The sequence below is a fragment of the Giraffa tippelskirchi genome, chromosome 10 (assembly GCF_054371585.1).
Source record: "Giraffa tippelskirchi isolate mGirTip1 chromosome 10, T2T-mGirTip1v1.2.pri, whole genome shotgun sequence".
Lineage (NCBI taxonomy): Eukaryota > Metazoa > Chordata > Mammalia > Artiodactyla > Giraffidae > Giraffa > Giraffa tippelskirchi.
Window position 1 is genome coordinate 38,057,023 of NC_137284.1, and position 16,153 is coordinate 38,073,175.

At 44.7% G+C, this 16,153-nt stretch overlaps 1 pseudogene; it reads right to left on the minus strand.

The window, feature by feature from the left end:
* Positions 1-12,425: 12,425 nt before the first annotated feature.
* Positions 12,426-12,815, minus strand: LOC145524324 (small ribosomal subunit protein uS15 pseudogene; annotated as a pseudogene).
* Between the last annotated feature and the right edge of the window lie 3,338 nt (positions 12,816-16,153).

Below are 16,153 nucleotides of genomic sequence, written 5' to 3' on the forward strand. Positions count from 1 at the left end.
TTTCATTCCTATCTCTCTAGGAATAATTTTAAATTTCTATCAACAATATGCAAGGGATCTAGTTTCACCACACCCTCACCTTCATTTGGTGTGCCTTCCTTTTTCCACTTGACATTATTTCTTACACATATTTCCATATGCACTGTGATTGTCAGTTTTAACGGTTACATAGTGTTCCAAAGCAGTTAGATGTTGTTTAAGCATTATGTTAAAGCTGAGAGTTAGTACTGTTTCCAGATTTACTCTAAGTAGTGGGAGGAGGATCTGTACCACTTACTACTTTTTTCCTTTAGTTTATATCCTTCAGATATGCTCTGAAGTGGGACAAAGAGCACACACAGCTCTTTGTCACTGCTTCCCAGGTTACTCTGCAAAGACTGACTGTGGTAATAACGCCACCTGAAAATCTTATGCCTTCCCACTTTCCTACAACCTCTGCCAACACAGCACTTTATGGCTTTATTCATAGTACACTTGATCTTAAGACAAAAAGCCAAGAAGCAATTTTATTGCTTTATTCATGTGTATTAATAATACAATATATAATAGAATCTTAAAGTTCAATTTGCATTTCTTTTGTTGATGGTTAAGCTTAAAATTTTTTTAACAGCCTTCAGTCAGTCTGAGTCTTTGATCTAAAGAGGTCAGGCAGTGCAGGAGAATCTATGGTCAGAGCAAAGGGTCACAGAAGGAGCTGGGTTTGGAAACATGGGTCCAGCTATGTTTGATTGGGGAGGGGGGGGTTGCAGCACCTCAGCTGTAGTTGAAGACAATGCTGCTAGAATGCCATGCTGATTTAGGCAGCTCCTTTTTCAAACTCCCCCTCCATTTGGCATCTCTTCTGGTTCCGCTCCTCCCCCTCTGACCTTTCCTTGTCAGCCCTCTTTGAGAGTTTCTTTGCTTTTACTTCCCTCTTAGAGATTGATATTCCCCAAGATTTCATTCACGGGATTCTTTTTCCACTTAGTACTCTGGACAAACTTATCCACTCCGGTAGCAGTAACGACTATGTAAGTGCTGACCACTCCCCAGCATTTATCTCTAGCCAAGGCTCCTCTCCTATGATATTCAGATACAATAAGTCCTTGCGCACAAACCTCCAAGTTGTGAAAGATACAAACGTGTATTCGCATGTCCAGTCACGTAAGTTAGTTCTATTGGAGGAGGTACTGTTAGTTTTCAAGGCACAAGACCTGAACGTAAAACAGTACAAAGAATGTAGCAGCCGTTCAGAATGCAGTCCAGTGCTACTGCATCATCTATGACAAGGGAGAAAAAAAAGAGCTGCTACCCAGAACCACTGGATCTTTTGTCCAACAGGGTAGATAGAATTGAATCCAGCAAGGAGCCAGAACCTGTGCCATCAACGTCAGACATGAGTGAAACTGCAGCCTGCCCTCCGTCTCTGTTGCTGACGACCCTTCGGCTCTTCCATCTCCCACCTCTGCTCCCTCCTTCATCAGTAACTCTTCTTGCCTGTTCACCCGATGCCCGCTGTGTGCCAACTGGTGTGCTGTGCTACTGTACTATTCAAGGTACTGTACTGTAAGATTAAAAATGTTTTCTTTCGGACTTCCCTGGTGGCGCAGTGGATAAGAATCGGCCTGCCAATGCAGGGGACGTGGGTTCAATCCCTGGTCTGGGAAGATTCCACAAGCAAAGGAGCAAATAAGTCCATGTGCCACAACTACTGAGCCAACATCCTAGAGTCGGAGAGTCGCAACTTCCGAGCCTGCATGCTGCAACTACTGAAGCTCCTGCGCCTAGAGGCCGTGCTGCTCAGCAAGAGAAGCCGCTGCAGTGAGAGGTCCGCACACTGCAGTGGAGCGCAGCCCCTGCTCACCACAACTACAGAAAGCCCACACAAAGCAATGAAGACCCAGCGCAGCCAAAATATTGTTAACTTTAAAAATGTTTTCTTTCTTTTTGTGTTTGTTTTGCTGTGTCTTGCTTGTATGAAAAGTACTATAAACTTATTACAGTACAGTACTAGGCGGCGGCAGCGAGAGGAATTACCCAAGGCCCAAGGTAAGAGAAACCCAAGTAAGACGGTAAGTGTTGCGAGAGGGCATCAAAGGGCAGACACACTAAAACTAAAATTACAGAAAACTAGCTAATCTGATCACACGGACCACAGCCTTGTCTATCTCAATGAAATTAAGCCATGCCATGTGGGGCCACCCAAGACGGATGGGTCATGGTGGAGAGGTTTGACAGATTGTGGTCCACTGGAGAAGGGCATGGCAAACCACTTCAGTATTCTTGCCTTGAGAACCCCACGAACAGTACAAAAAGGCAAAAGGATAGGACACTGAAAGATGAACTCCCCAGGTCAGTAGGTGCCCAATATACTAATGGAGATCAGTGGAGAAATAACTCCAGAAAGAATGATGGGATGGAGCCAAAGCAAAAACGATACCCAACTGTGGATGTGACTGGTGATAGACGCAGAGTCCGATGCTGTAAAGAGCAATATTGCATAGGAACCTGGAATGTTAGGTCCATGAATCAAGGCAAATTGGAAGTGGTCAAACAGGAGATGGCAAGAGTGAACGTCGACATTCTAGGAATCAGCGAACTAAGATGGACTGGAATGGGTGAATTTAACTCAGATGACCATTATATCTACTACTGTGGGCAAGAATCCCTTAGAAGAAATGGAGTAGCCATCATGGTCAACAAAAGAGTCCAAAATGCAGTACTTGGATGCAATCTCAAAAACGACAGAATGATCCCTGTTCGTTTCCAAGGCAAACCATTCAATATCACGGTAATCCAAGTCTATGCCCCGACCAGTAACGCCGAAGAAGCTGAAGTTGAACAGTTCTATGAAGACCTACAAGACCTTCTAGAACTAACACCCAAAAAAGATGTCCTTTTCATTATAGGGGACTGGAATGCAAAAGTAGGAAGTCAAGAAACACCTGGCGTAACAGGCAAGTTTGGCCTTGGAGTACAGAATGAAGCAGGGCAAAGACTAATAGAGTTTTGCCACGAGAACGCACTGGTCATAGCAAACACCCTATTCCAACAACACAAGAGAAGACTCTACACGTGGACATCACCAGATGGTCAACACCGAAATCAGATTGATTATATTCTTTGCAGCCAAAGATGGAGAAGCTCTATACAGTCAGCAAAAACAAGACCAGGAGCAGACTGTGGCTCAGATCATGAACTGCTTATTGCCAAATTCAGACTTAAATTGAAGAAAGTAGGGAAAACCACTAGACCATTCAGGTATGACCTAGATCAAATCCCTTATGAGTATACAGTGGAAGTGAGAAATAGATTTAAGGGACTAGAACTGATAGACAGAGTGCCTGATGAACTATGGACAGAGGTTCGTGACATTGTACAGGAGACAGGGATCAAGAAAATCCCCATGGAAAAGAAATGGAAAAAAGCAAAATGGCTGTCTGAGGAGGCCTTACAGATAGCTGGGAAGAGAAGAGAAGCGAAAAGCAAAGGAGAAAAGGAAAGATATTCCCATCTCAATGCAGAGTTCCAAAGAATAGCAAGGAGAGATAAGAAAGCCTTCCTCAGTGATCAGTGCAAAGAAATAGAGGAAAACAACAGATTGGGAAAGACTAGAGATCTCTTCAAGAAAATTAGAGATACCAAAGGAACATTTCATGCAAAGATAGGCTCGATAAAGGACAGAAATGGTATGGACCTAACAGAAGCAGAAGATATTAAGAAGAGGTGGCAAGAATACACAGAAGAACTGTACAAAAAAGATCTTCATGACCCAGATAATCACGAAGGTGTGATCACTCACCTAGAGCCAGACATCCTGGAATGTGAAGTCAAGTGGGCCTTAGAAAGCATCACTACGAACAAAGCTAGTGGAGGTGATGGAATTCCAGCTGAGCTATTTCATATCCTCAAAGGTGATGCTGTGAAAGTGCTACACTTGATACGCCAGCAAATTTGGAAAACTCAGCAGTGGCCACAGGACTGGAAAAGGTCAGTTTTCGTTCCAATCCCAAAGAAAGGCAATGCCAAAGAATGCTCAAACTACTGCACAATTGCACTCATCTCACATGCTAGTAAAGTAATGCTCAAAATTCTCCAAGCCAGGCTTCAGCAATACGTGAACCGTGAACTTCCAGATGTTCAAGCTGGTTTTAGAAAAGGCAGAGGAACCAGAGATCAAATTGCCAATATCCGCTGGATCATCGAAAAAGCAAGAGAGTTCCAGAAAAACATCTATTTCTGCTTTATTGACTATGCCAAAGCCTTTGACTGTGTGGATCACAATAAGCTGTGGAAAATTCTGAAAGAGATGGGGATACCAGACCATCTGACCTGTCTCTTGAGAAACCTGTATGCAGGTCAGGAAGCAACAGTTAGAACTGGACATGGAACAACAGACTGGTTCCAAATAGGAAAAGGAGTCCGTCAAGGCTGTATATTGTCACCCTGCTTATTTAACTTATATGCAGAGTACATCATGAGAAATGCTGGGCTGGAAGAAACACAATCTGGAATCAAGATTGCCGGGAGAAATATCAATAACCTCAGATATGCGGATGACACCACCCTTATGGCAGAGAGTGAAGAAGAACTAAAGAGCCTCTTGATGAAGGTGAAGGAGGAGAGTGAAAAAGTTGGCTTAAAGCTCAACGTTCAGAAAACTAAGATCATGGCATCTGGTCCCATCACTCCATGGGAAATAGATGGGGAAACAGTGGAAACAGTGTCAGATTTTATTTTTTGGGCTCCAGAATCACTGCTGATGGTGACTGCAGCCATGAAATTAAAAGCCGCTTACTCCTTGGAAGGAAGGTTATGGCCAACCTAGATAGCATATTTAAAAGCAGAGACATTACTTTGCCAACAAAAGTCCATCTAGTCAAGGCTATGGTTTTTCCAGTGGTCATGTATGGATGTGAGAGTTGGACAGTGAAGAAAGCTGAACCCCGAAGAATTGATGCTTTTGAGCTGTGGTGTTGGAGAAGACTCTTGAGAGTCCCTTGGACTGCAAGGAGATCCAATCAATCCATCCTAAAAGAGATCAATCCTGGGTGTTCATTGGAAGGTCTGATGTTGAAGCTGAAACTCCAATACTGTGGCCACCTCATGCGAAGGGTTGACTCATTGGAAAAGACCCTAATGCTGGGAAGGATTGGGGGCGGGAGGAGAAGGGGACAACAGAGGATGAGATGGTTGGATGGCATCACCGACTCGATGGTCATGGGTTTGGGTAGATTCCAGGAGTTGGTGATGGACAGAGAGGCCTGGCATGCTGCAGTTCATGGGGTCGCAAAGAGTCGGACACGACTGAGGGACTGAACTGAACTGAACTAGGTAGCCAGTTCTGTTAGGTGGGTACCTACTCTTTGTAAGTCTAACTTTGTTGGACTTACAAACGTGCTCTTGGAAGCGAGCTCGTCCATATGTAGGGGACTTACTGTACATATGTCTAACTTCCTATTGTACATCTCCATCTGAATGTCCCCTCGGCATCTCAACTCCCGTATTTCCCCTTCCAACCAACTTCTTCTCTTCTCACATCTTTGGTGATGGTGGCAACATCTAACCAATCACCCAAGTCAGAAACCTGGAAGTCACTCCTTTCCCACCCTACCTGTCTACATAGCCCATAGCCCTACCTGTCTCTCAGCTGAATCTTCTTATCTCCAAACCTATTGCATTAATTTGATTCTGTTTTCATTATTTCTCCCAGTAATTGCAGCATTTAACAGTGTCTATTAGATAGGGTTTTATTGGTCGTAATTCTATCATTTGAGGAAGAAAAAGAAAAAAGATTTTACTGAATGGATACACACACATGGAATGAAAGGAGGAACTGAGCAATCATGGGAAAGGCAACTCCAGGGCTGTTCCAGGGACCTTGAAAGCAAGGAGGTTGCCCATGGACTGTCTCTCAAACAACTGCTATGAATGAGACTTGGTTCCAAAAATGCTTAAACTCTGCCTCTCTCAGTTCAAAGTAATAAATTTCTGGGAGAGTCGAGACCAGTGAAGATCCGGAGGGTGGAGGGACTGAGTCATGTGAGAGAAAAACAGATGCTAGAGGATAGTCTTCACGTATCGGAGGCAATCATCAGAGGAAAAGACAGGGTGTGAGACAGACAGTCTTTCCAGAAGTTGCCTACTACACTGTCACAATCTCAGGACTGTTCTTCCTGCTGTAGCCTTCCCCTTCACCACCACCACCCCACACATATACCAGAAAGATCCTCCACAATACAAGTCCAGGAGAAAAAAGAAATAATGGGGAAAGTGTGGGCCCGAAATCCTCATTCAGCTCTTACTAAGTCTGGGACTTTGAGCAGGAAAAACTCTCATCTATTTGAGTCCCTGCTATTTGCCAGTGCTGTGTAGGCACTTCGTATCTGTTATTTCTACTTCTTGTACAGTTCTGCAAGGTGAATCCTGTAATTATTGTGCAGGGGAGCGCAACCTAGATGGTAGAGTAGAAAGCCTGTAGGCTCACCTCCTCTCATGAACATACCAAAATCACCACTAACTGCAGGACAATCATCAGTGAAAAAGACTGGAACCTACCAGAAAAGATCTTTTACAATTAAAGTCATAAAGAAGGCACCACAGTGAAGAGGGTCGGAGCCAGGGACTCGTGCTATAATCAAATCCCATATCCCCCAGGTGGATAACCCCACAAAGCGGAAAATAAATATATTGAGGAGGTCCTCCCACAGGAGTGAGAGTTCTGAGCCTCAGCCCATGGGTCTGGCACCGGAAAGATGAGCCCCCAGAACATTTGACTTTGAAGACCAGTGGGACTTAATTTCAGGAGCCCCACAGGACTGGGGGAAGTAAATTTTTTTTTTTTTTTTTTGCCCTATCTTGAGGGATCTCGCAGTTCTGTAGGGGGTGAGCCAGAGAGAGCGGGAATGAGAACTACTCAGCTATCAGAGGCCCCTTGTCTTAGACATGTCAATAAGCATTATGGCTCATGTTGAAGTGTAAAGTTCTTAGAGAGATGGGAATACCAGACCACCTTACCTGTCTCTTGAGAAACCTGTATGCAGTTCAAAAAGCAACACTTAGAACCCTGTACGGAACAACTGATTGGTTCAAGATCAAGAAAGGACCTACGACAGGGCTGCCTCCTGTCACCCTGTTTGTTTAACCTATATGCTGAGCACATCATGAGAAATGCTGGGCTGGATGAATTATAAGCTGGAATCGAGATAGGTAGGAGAAAAAACAACAACCTCAGATAGGTGGATGATACCACTCTCATGGCAGAAAGCCAAGAGGAACTAAAGAACCTCTTGATGAGGGTGAAGGAGAAGAATGGAAGAGCCTGCTTAAAACTAAATATTAAAAAATCTAAAATCATGGTATCCGGCCCCATTACTGCATGACAAAAAGAAGGGGAAAAGGTGAAAGTAGGGACAGATTTCCTGTTCTTGGGCTCCAAAATCACTGCTGATGGCGACTGCAGCCATGAAATCAGGAGACAATTGCTAATCTTGGCAGGAAAGTGATGACAAACCTAGACAGTGTGTTGAAAAGCAGACACGTTACTCTGCTGACAAAGGTCTGTATAGTCAAGGCTACGGTCTTCCCAGTGGTCACATAAAGTTGTGAGAGCTGGACCATAAAGAAGGCAGAATGTCAAAGAATTGCTGCCTTTGAGCTGTGGTGATGGAGAAGACTCCTGAAAGTCCCTTGGACAAGAAATCAAACCAGTCAATCTTAAGGGAGATCAACCCTGAATATTCATCGGAAGGACTGATGCTGAAGCTGAAGCTCCAGTATTTTGGCTGCCTGATTAGAATAGACAACTCATTGGAAAAGTCCCTGATTCTGGGAAAGATCAAGGGCAGAAGGAGAAGAGGGTGTCAGAGGATGAGATGGCTGGACGGCATCACCAATACAATGAACATGATATTGGGAAAACTCCGGGATATGGTAAGGGACAGGGAGAACTGGAGTGCTGCAGTCCATGGGGTTGCAAAGAGGCGGACACAACTGAGTGACTGACCAACAACAACAACCTTTCAGGCAAACCCCAAGCCTCACGGACACATCCCCACTCTCCCCCCTCACCTGCAATCTGGTCAGTCACAGCGCTGCGGCAGCTCGTCCCAAGGGCTAATCTAGGTGTGGGGCATCCAGCACCCTCTTGCCCTGTGGAGGTGCAGGGGCAGCCTGTAGCCTGGTTTGGGTAGTCAAGACTATACTCTTAAATGTCACACACAAAGTCTCCTGCACTCCACGACCAAGGGCAAAAGCTGTCATTTGATAGGAGCCTGAACCTGAACTACCTATTGGTCTTGGAGAGTCTCCTGAAGAGACGAGGTACAGGGGATCAACAGCAGCTCAGGCACGTGGACATCGGTGGCAGATATACTCATAGGGAGACATTCAGCCGTGCGCGCTGATAGCTTGGCTCATGAGCACCAAAATCTAGCACCACCCAACAGCCTGCAAGCAGCAGCGTTGCAATGCCTCGGGCCAAACAATGAACTGGGCAGTGGCAGCCCAATCCATCATCAGACAGGCTGCCTTAAAGACTCAGAAGTCCATAGCTGCCTCTGAATGTGCCCTCCGACAGAGCTCCACCCACTAGTAGACACACACCAGCCCCTCCATCAGGAAGCCTACACAAGCCTCTAGACCAGCCTCACCCACCAGGGGGCAGACACCAGAAGCAAGAAAACCATGTTCCTTCAACGCTGGCCAGACGCTACCCTGGGAGCAGCTGGGCCCTGCTCTTGCCAATGCAACATTTGGGACACCTCTGAACCCATACCCAGCCAGTGATCTGAAACAAGCTCTGGAATCCCTGGGCCCTGCAGCTAGACTCAGGAACCAGCTCTGCCCACCAGGGTGTGCATGCGTGCCTTGTTGTTTGCTCAGTCACTAAGTCGTGTCTGACTCTTTACGACCCCATGGACTTCAGCACACCAGGCTTCCCCATCCCCCACCGTCTCCTAGAGTTTGCCCAAGTTCATGTCCATTGAGTCTGTGATGCTGTCCAACCATCTCATCCTCTGCTACTCTCTCCTCCTTTTGTCTAATCTTTCCCAGCATCGGGGTCCCAGCATTAGCATGCATGCTCAGTTGCTAAGTCATGTCTGACTCTTTGCAACCTCATGGACTGTAGCCTGCCAGACTCCTCTGTCCGTGGGATTCTCCAGGCAAGAATACTGGACTGGATTGCCATTTCCTCCTCCAGGGGTTCTTCCCAACCCAGGGATGGGCAATAGCTCCAGAGTCTTTGGGACCCTGACTCCACCACCAGTGAGCCAGCACTAGTCCAGAGCTCACGAGGCTTCCAGAACCAGCCACCTCATGGCCAGGATCCATCAAACAGTGGCCAGCACCATCCACACAAGGTAGGATCTGACAACCAACCAAACTAGGGGCCACCAAGCCTCCCAGACCACCCACATAGTTAGCCCACCACAACAGAAGGACTCATGCAACTCTCTTAGGGGGAACCCCTAGAGCATGGGGCTTGAGTGGCCAGAGGGGACGGCACAGGTGGGATGCATAAGACACCACCTACAAAGGGCCACTTCTCCAATGTAACTAACTTACTACACACATAAAAATAAAATAAAAGAGCAACTTACACAAAATGAAGCAGCAGAGGAGTATGTTCCCGTTGAAGGAACAAGAAAAAAAACACAAAGAAGGACTAAGTGAAGTGGAAAGAACAGCAGCAAATTACCTGAGAAAGAGCTCAGAGTAATGATAATAAAGATGATGTAAAATGAAAATGTAGGATGAAAGGGAAATTAACTCAGTCGTGTCTGACTTTTTGCAACCCCATGGACTGTAGTCCATGGGATTCTCCAGGTCAGAATACTGCAATGGGTAGCTGTTACCTTCTCCAGGGGATCTTCCCAACCCAGGGATTGAACCCAGGTCTCCCACATTGCAGGTGGATGCTTTACCAGCTGAGCCACAAGGGGAGCCCGATAGAGGAGCATAGGATGGCCCTTGTTAGGTAATTATTAGAAGTTTCAAGTCAGCACCAGCAGAGCATTAAACCAAGTGCAGATCCCTCCTAAATGCGGGGTTTGTGTAACTGCATAGGTTGAACATCCATGAAGTTGGTCCTGGAGTTAGGGTTAATGTACATGTGATATTTTATATAGAATAGAGGCTCTTAAAATTATAGTTGTAATAATTATACTAGCTTCTTTTTGCTGCTGTAAGAAATTACTATAAAATTAGTAACTTAAAGCAACACAAATTTACTATCTTGCAGTTCTGGAGTTCAGAAGTCCAAAAGGAGTTTTACAGGCCTAAAATGAAAATGTCAGTTAGGGTCACATTCCAGGAAATCCACTTTCCTGTCTTTTCAACTTACTTGAGGCTACTTACATTCCTTAGCTCATGGCCCCTTCTTCCACCTCCAAATTCAATCTCTCTCTCTCTCTCTGACCTTTGTTTCCCTTGGCATACTTCCTTCTCTGACTTTGACTCACATGCCTTCCTCTCACAAGGACTCTTTTGATTACAATGGACCCACCCTGATTATCCAGGAAATCTCCCCATCTTAAGATCTTTACTCAATCACAACGGTAAAGTCCCTTTTGCCATATAAGGTAGCACATTCACAGGTTCCAGGAATTAGGATGACATCTTTGGGAAACCACTATTTGGCCTATAATAATAATATTTTGCCATTGCTTCATTGTTCTCTTATTGAAGTATAGTTAGATTTACAAAGTTATGTTAATTTCTGCTATACCAGCAAAGTGATTCAGTTTACACACACACACACACAAATATATGTAGGGGCTTCGGGGCTTTCCTGGTGTCTCAGACAGTAAAGAATCTGCCTGCAACTCAGGAGACCCATGTTCCATCCCTGGGTCAGGAAGATCCCCTGAAGAAGGAATGGCTACCCCCTCCAGTATTCTTGCCTGGAGAATTCCATGGACAGAGGAGCCTGGCGGGCTATACAGTCCATGGGGTTGCAAAGAGTCGGACACTCCTGAATGACTAACTCACCACACTATATATATGGCAACCCACTCCAGTACTCTTGCCTGGGAAATCCCACTGACAGAAGGGCCTGGCAGGCTACAGTAGATGGGGTTGCAAAGAATCAGACACAACTGAGTGACGAAGCACACATATATATTATATAATATATACTTTTTTCATTTTCTTTTCCATTATGGTTTATCACAGATATCAAATGTAATTTCCTGTGCTATACAGTAAGATCTAGTTGTTTATCCATCCTATACATAATAGTTTGCATCTGCTAATCCCAAACTCCTAGTTCTTCCCTCCCCTACCCTTCTTGCCTCTTGGCAATCACGTCTGTTCTCCACGTCTGTAGTCTGTTGTTGTTTCATAGATAAGTTCACTGGTGTCATATTTTAGATTTCACTTGTAAGTGACATCATATTGCATTTGTCTTTCTCTTTCTGACTTACTTCACTTAGTACAATAGTCTTTGCTGCTGCTGCTGCTAAGTGGCTTCAGTCGTGTCTGACTCTGTGCGACCCCATAGACGGCAGCCCACCCGGCTCCCTCGTCCCTGGGATTCTCCAGGCAAGAATACTGGAGTGGGTTGCCATTTCCTTCTCCAATGCATGAAAGTGATAAGTGAAAGTGAAGTCGCTCAATCTCTTCCTAGCGACGACATGGACTGCCGCCTACCAGGCTCCTCCATCCATGGGATTTTCCAGGCAAGAGTACTGGAGTGGAGTGCCATTGCCTTCCCCGACAATAGTCTTTAGGTCCATCCATATTGCTACACATGGTATTATTTCATTCTTTTTAAGACTGAGTAACATTCCATCATATAAATACACCGCTTCTTCGTTATCCATTCATCTGTTCATGGGCATTTTGGTTGTTTCCATGTCTTGGTTAATGTAAACAGTGCTGCTATGAACAGAGGGGTGCATGTAGATTCTTAAATTATAGCTTTGTCTGGATATAGCCCAGGAGTGGAAGTGTTTAATCACATGGCAACTCTATTTTAGTTTTTTTAGGAACCTCCATACTGTTTTCCATAGCAGCTGCAATTTACGTTCCCACCAACAGTGTAGGAGGGTTTCGTTTTCTCCACACCCTCTTCAGCATTTGTTCTTTGTAGACTTTGTAATGATGGCCACTCTGACTGGAGTGAGGTGGCATCTGACTGTAGTTTTTTTTAAGTTTTTGATTGGAGGATAATTGCTTTACAGTGTTATGTTGGTTTCTGCTATGCAACAACGTGAATCAGCCATAAGTATATATATATCCCCTCCTTCTAGAGCTTCCCTCCCACCCCTCACCCCCGTCTCACCCTTCTAGGTTGTCACAGAACACCAGGCATGCATATATATTGAATCTTTATTTTTTTTTCTCTGTTAAACAATGATTTTATTGCTTTAGTACAATAGACAAATTTATGCAAACAGGGCAGAGGCTGTGGATGACTCGTATTTCCAATTGGGGGGAAGGACTCATTTGGTCTTGTAGTATCGAGCCAACTGGTGAATACGGCTCTCAATTAGAATCAGACGGAATTTAGCCTCTTTATCCTTTCTGTTCCTCTCAAGATGCTTCCGAACAGCAACAGCTTTCTTAATTAAATGACAGAGATCCTCAGAGAGATCAAGAGCAAGTCCTTTGGACTTAAGAATTCTCAAGATTTTGTTGCCTGTCACAAAACGTACTTGTGCAACACTGTGTGCGTCTCTCAGGATCACACCGATCTGTGAGGGAGTCAGGCCCTTCTCGGCCAGTTTGTAGATCTGCTCCTTCACGTCGTCAGAAGTCAGCTTCAGCCAGATGGGGATGCTGCAGCAGTAGGGCAGAGCAGACTGGGACAGGCCCTTCCCGGGAGCGTGCATGCGACCCGTGATGGTGGCAATGTGGTAGCAAAAGGCTATATTGAATCTTTAAAGATGGTACTGATGAACTTATTTGCAGGGCAGGAATAGAGATGCAGACATAGAGAATGGACCTGTGGACACAGTTGGGGAAGGAGAGGGTGGGACAATTGAGAAAGTAGCATTGAAAGATATACATTACCATATGTAAAACAGATAGCTAGTGATTGCAGTTTTGATTTGCGTTTCTCTAATAATTTGTTACTCTCCTTTTTTTAAAGGGCTTTTAAAATTTTTATTTATTTATTTTAATTGGAGGATAATTACTTTACAATATTGTGATGGTTTTTCCCTATATCAACATGAAGCAGCCATAGGTATACAAGTGTCTCCCCAATCCTGAACCCCCCTCCCCACCCCATCCCTCTAGATTGTCACAGAGCACCGGCTTTGGGTGCCCTGCTTCATGCATCAAACTCACACTGGTCATCTATTTTACATATGGTAATGTATATGTTTCAGTGCTAGTCTCTCGAATCATCCCACCCTCTCCCTCCCACACTGAGTTCAGAAGTCCTTCAGCAATTTCAGGGTAAAGTCCAAACCCTTGCAGGACATGGCAGCTCATGGTCATCTGACCTGTGCTTATCTTTCTAGCTTCACTTCTGCTCCCCCACGTGCACAGAACACTCCAGGAACATTGAAGCACTTGTAATTCTTCAATTGCAACCTGCTCTTATTTGCTAACCAGTCTCTTTTCTACTGTTATTTCTGCACAAAACATACTCTACCATTTCCCCCACCTTCAACAACCTTCTTTCCTTTCAATTCTTTTTATTTATTACTTTTTAACACTTAGCCCAGATTTTCTCCTTTGGAAATCTTCAATTTACCACTTACCAGTGACCTTGAGTAAATTACTTCACTTCTCTAAGTCTCAGTTTTCGTACCTAAAGAATGAGAATAATAAAATAGTACTTACATTATTGTAAGGATCAAACGACATAACCCACAGAAAGCTCTTAGTAGACTACCTGCCAGATTTAAGTGCTCACGAAAAAGTTGTCTACAATTGTCATCATAAAGATTTCTCCCAATGGGATTTAAGAGCTTTCTCTTCTGTCTTCTATTAGCAACCAGTACATGGAAGGCAATAGTCTTTCCCATTACTGCCTGTTGATTTGTAAGTCTTTTCTGCTGTACTGATCATTCTTTGAGATCAAGGATCAATCATTTATTTCCATATCCCTACTGTCTAGCACAGGATTTGCACCTGTAGATTAGTATTTATTGAGGCAAAATAGGAAAGTAATTATTAGGAGGACACTGTGCTAAATCACTTCAATTGTGTCCAACTCTGTGTGACCCTACAGACTGCAGCCTGCCAGGCTCTTCTCTCCATTGGATCTCCCCAGCAAGAATACTGGATGGGTTGCCATTTCCTCCTCCAGGGGATCTTCTTGACCCAGGGATCAAAGGCGAGTCTCCTTTGTCTCCCTGGATTGGCAGGTGGGATTTTTACCACTAGTGCCACCTGGCAAGCCCTATTTAGGAGTACACATGCTAATTCTACTGTCAGAATGTTTCTGTAAAGTGTTCATTTCGTGTTTATCTTCCTGAAGTAGCAGCCTAAAAAGATTTCATTTGTCTACCTTCAATCTGTTTTTATTGATTTATTTACTATTTGCAGCTGCGTTGGGCCTAATTGCTGCACTCAGACTTTCTCCAGCTGCGGTGCGCAAGCTTCTCATTGTGGTGGCTTCTCTTGTTGCAAAGCCCGGCTCTAGAGCATGGGCTCAGTAGTGGTGGCATGTGGACTTGGTTGCCCTGTGGCATGTGGACCAGGAATAGAACCGGTGTCCCCTGCATTGGCTCAGATGGTTAAATAATCTGCCTGTAATGCAGGAGACCTGGGTGATATCCCTGGATTGGGAAGATATCCTGGAGAAGAAAATGGCTACCCACTCCAGTATTTTTGCCTGGAGAATCCCATGGACAGAGGAGCCAGATGGGCTACAGTCCATGGGGTCAAAAAGAGTCGGATATGACTGAGTGACTAATGCTTTCACTGCACTGGCAGGTGGATTCTTAACCACTGGACCACCAGAGAAGAACAGTCTATTTTCAATTCAAATAAAAGTACAGCCTTAACAAAACTGAACCTGTGATACCAAATTTCTTTTTGTCTTCCTTTGCTCTAGCCACTTCCTCCTGGTCAAAATCATCTCTTTCTGTGTCATAATCCAATCTTTTTTTTTATTTGGTGACAGTCTGTTTCCTAAAATTTGCATTATTGCAAGCTCGCCAGAAAGCTGTGAGTGTTACCCATAACAAAGGAAACCTATCCTTCCTTCTGCCTTTGGTACTACAGCCGTTTGAGTCACCAGGGTGTCTGGAATCTTAGCACAAGGTCAGTACATGCCCCCTCTCCCTGAAGGTTATAGCCATGCTAGAGTTGGGCAAGGGGTTAGAATAGCCCAGGCACACATCCAGGCATTATTGTAAAGAATGAAGTGCTCTGTGAGCTCAGATTTGAGGAGGAGATGTGGCTTGGAGAATACTCTTGAGAGTCTTGAGAGTACCTTGGACAGCAAGGAGATCCAACCAGTCCATCCTAAAGGAAATTAGTCCTGAATATTCATTGGAAGGACTGAGGCTGAAGCTGAAACTCCAATACTTTGGCCACCTGATGCGAAGAACTGACTCATTGGAAAAGACCCTGATGCTGAGAAAGATTGAAGGTGGGAAGAGAAGGGGATGACAAAGGATGAGATTCTTGGATGGCATCACCTACTCAATGGACATGAGTCTGAGTAAGCTCCAGGAGTTGGTGGTGGACAGGGAAGCCTGGCGTGCTGCAGTCCATGGGGTCACAAAGAGTCAGACATGACTGGGTGACTGAACTGTGTGTGGCTGCCTAATATATTCATGAAATTGTGCATTTGACAGGCCTCACAGAGCTCTGAGGCCTACCCTTTCACGTAGTGGAGAGAAGCTGCACAGTTCAGTGGAAAGAGTGCTGACTTTGGAGTCAGGACTTGACTTTGAACCCAGTTTTACCACAATCTGGCTGGCTATTCTTCTGGCCAATCACCAATATGTGAACACTTTGCAATACATACAAATACATGATCTTTATGTTGTATTCTTGAAACCAATATACTGTCATATGTTATGATGCCTTAATTTTTAAAAATCAGGCTTTCCCATGACTGGCGTCCTCTTTTAGGGTCACCTTCCCTAGCTAGACAGGAGATGTGAGATTTGAGATTAACTCTCTCTGGTGAGAGTCTCTTTTCCTTCCTTCCCTTTATTCCCTCTTTTCTAGGAATTGAGTAAGGAACCCTTGTTGTATTAAG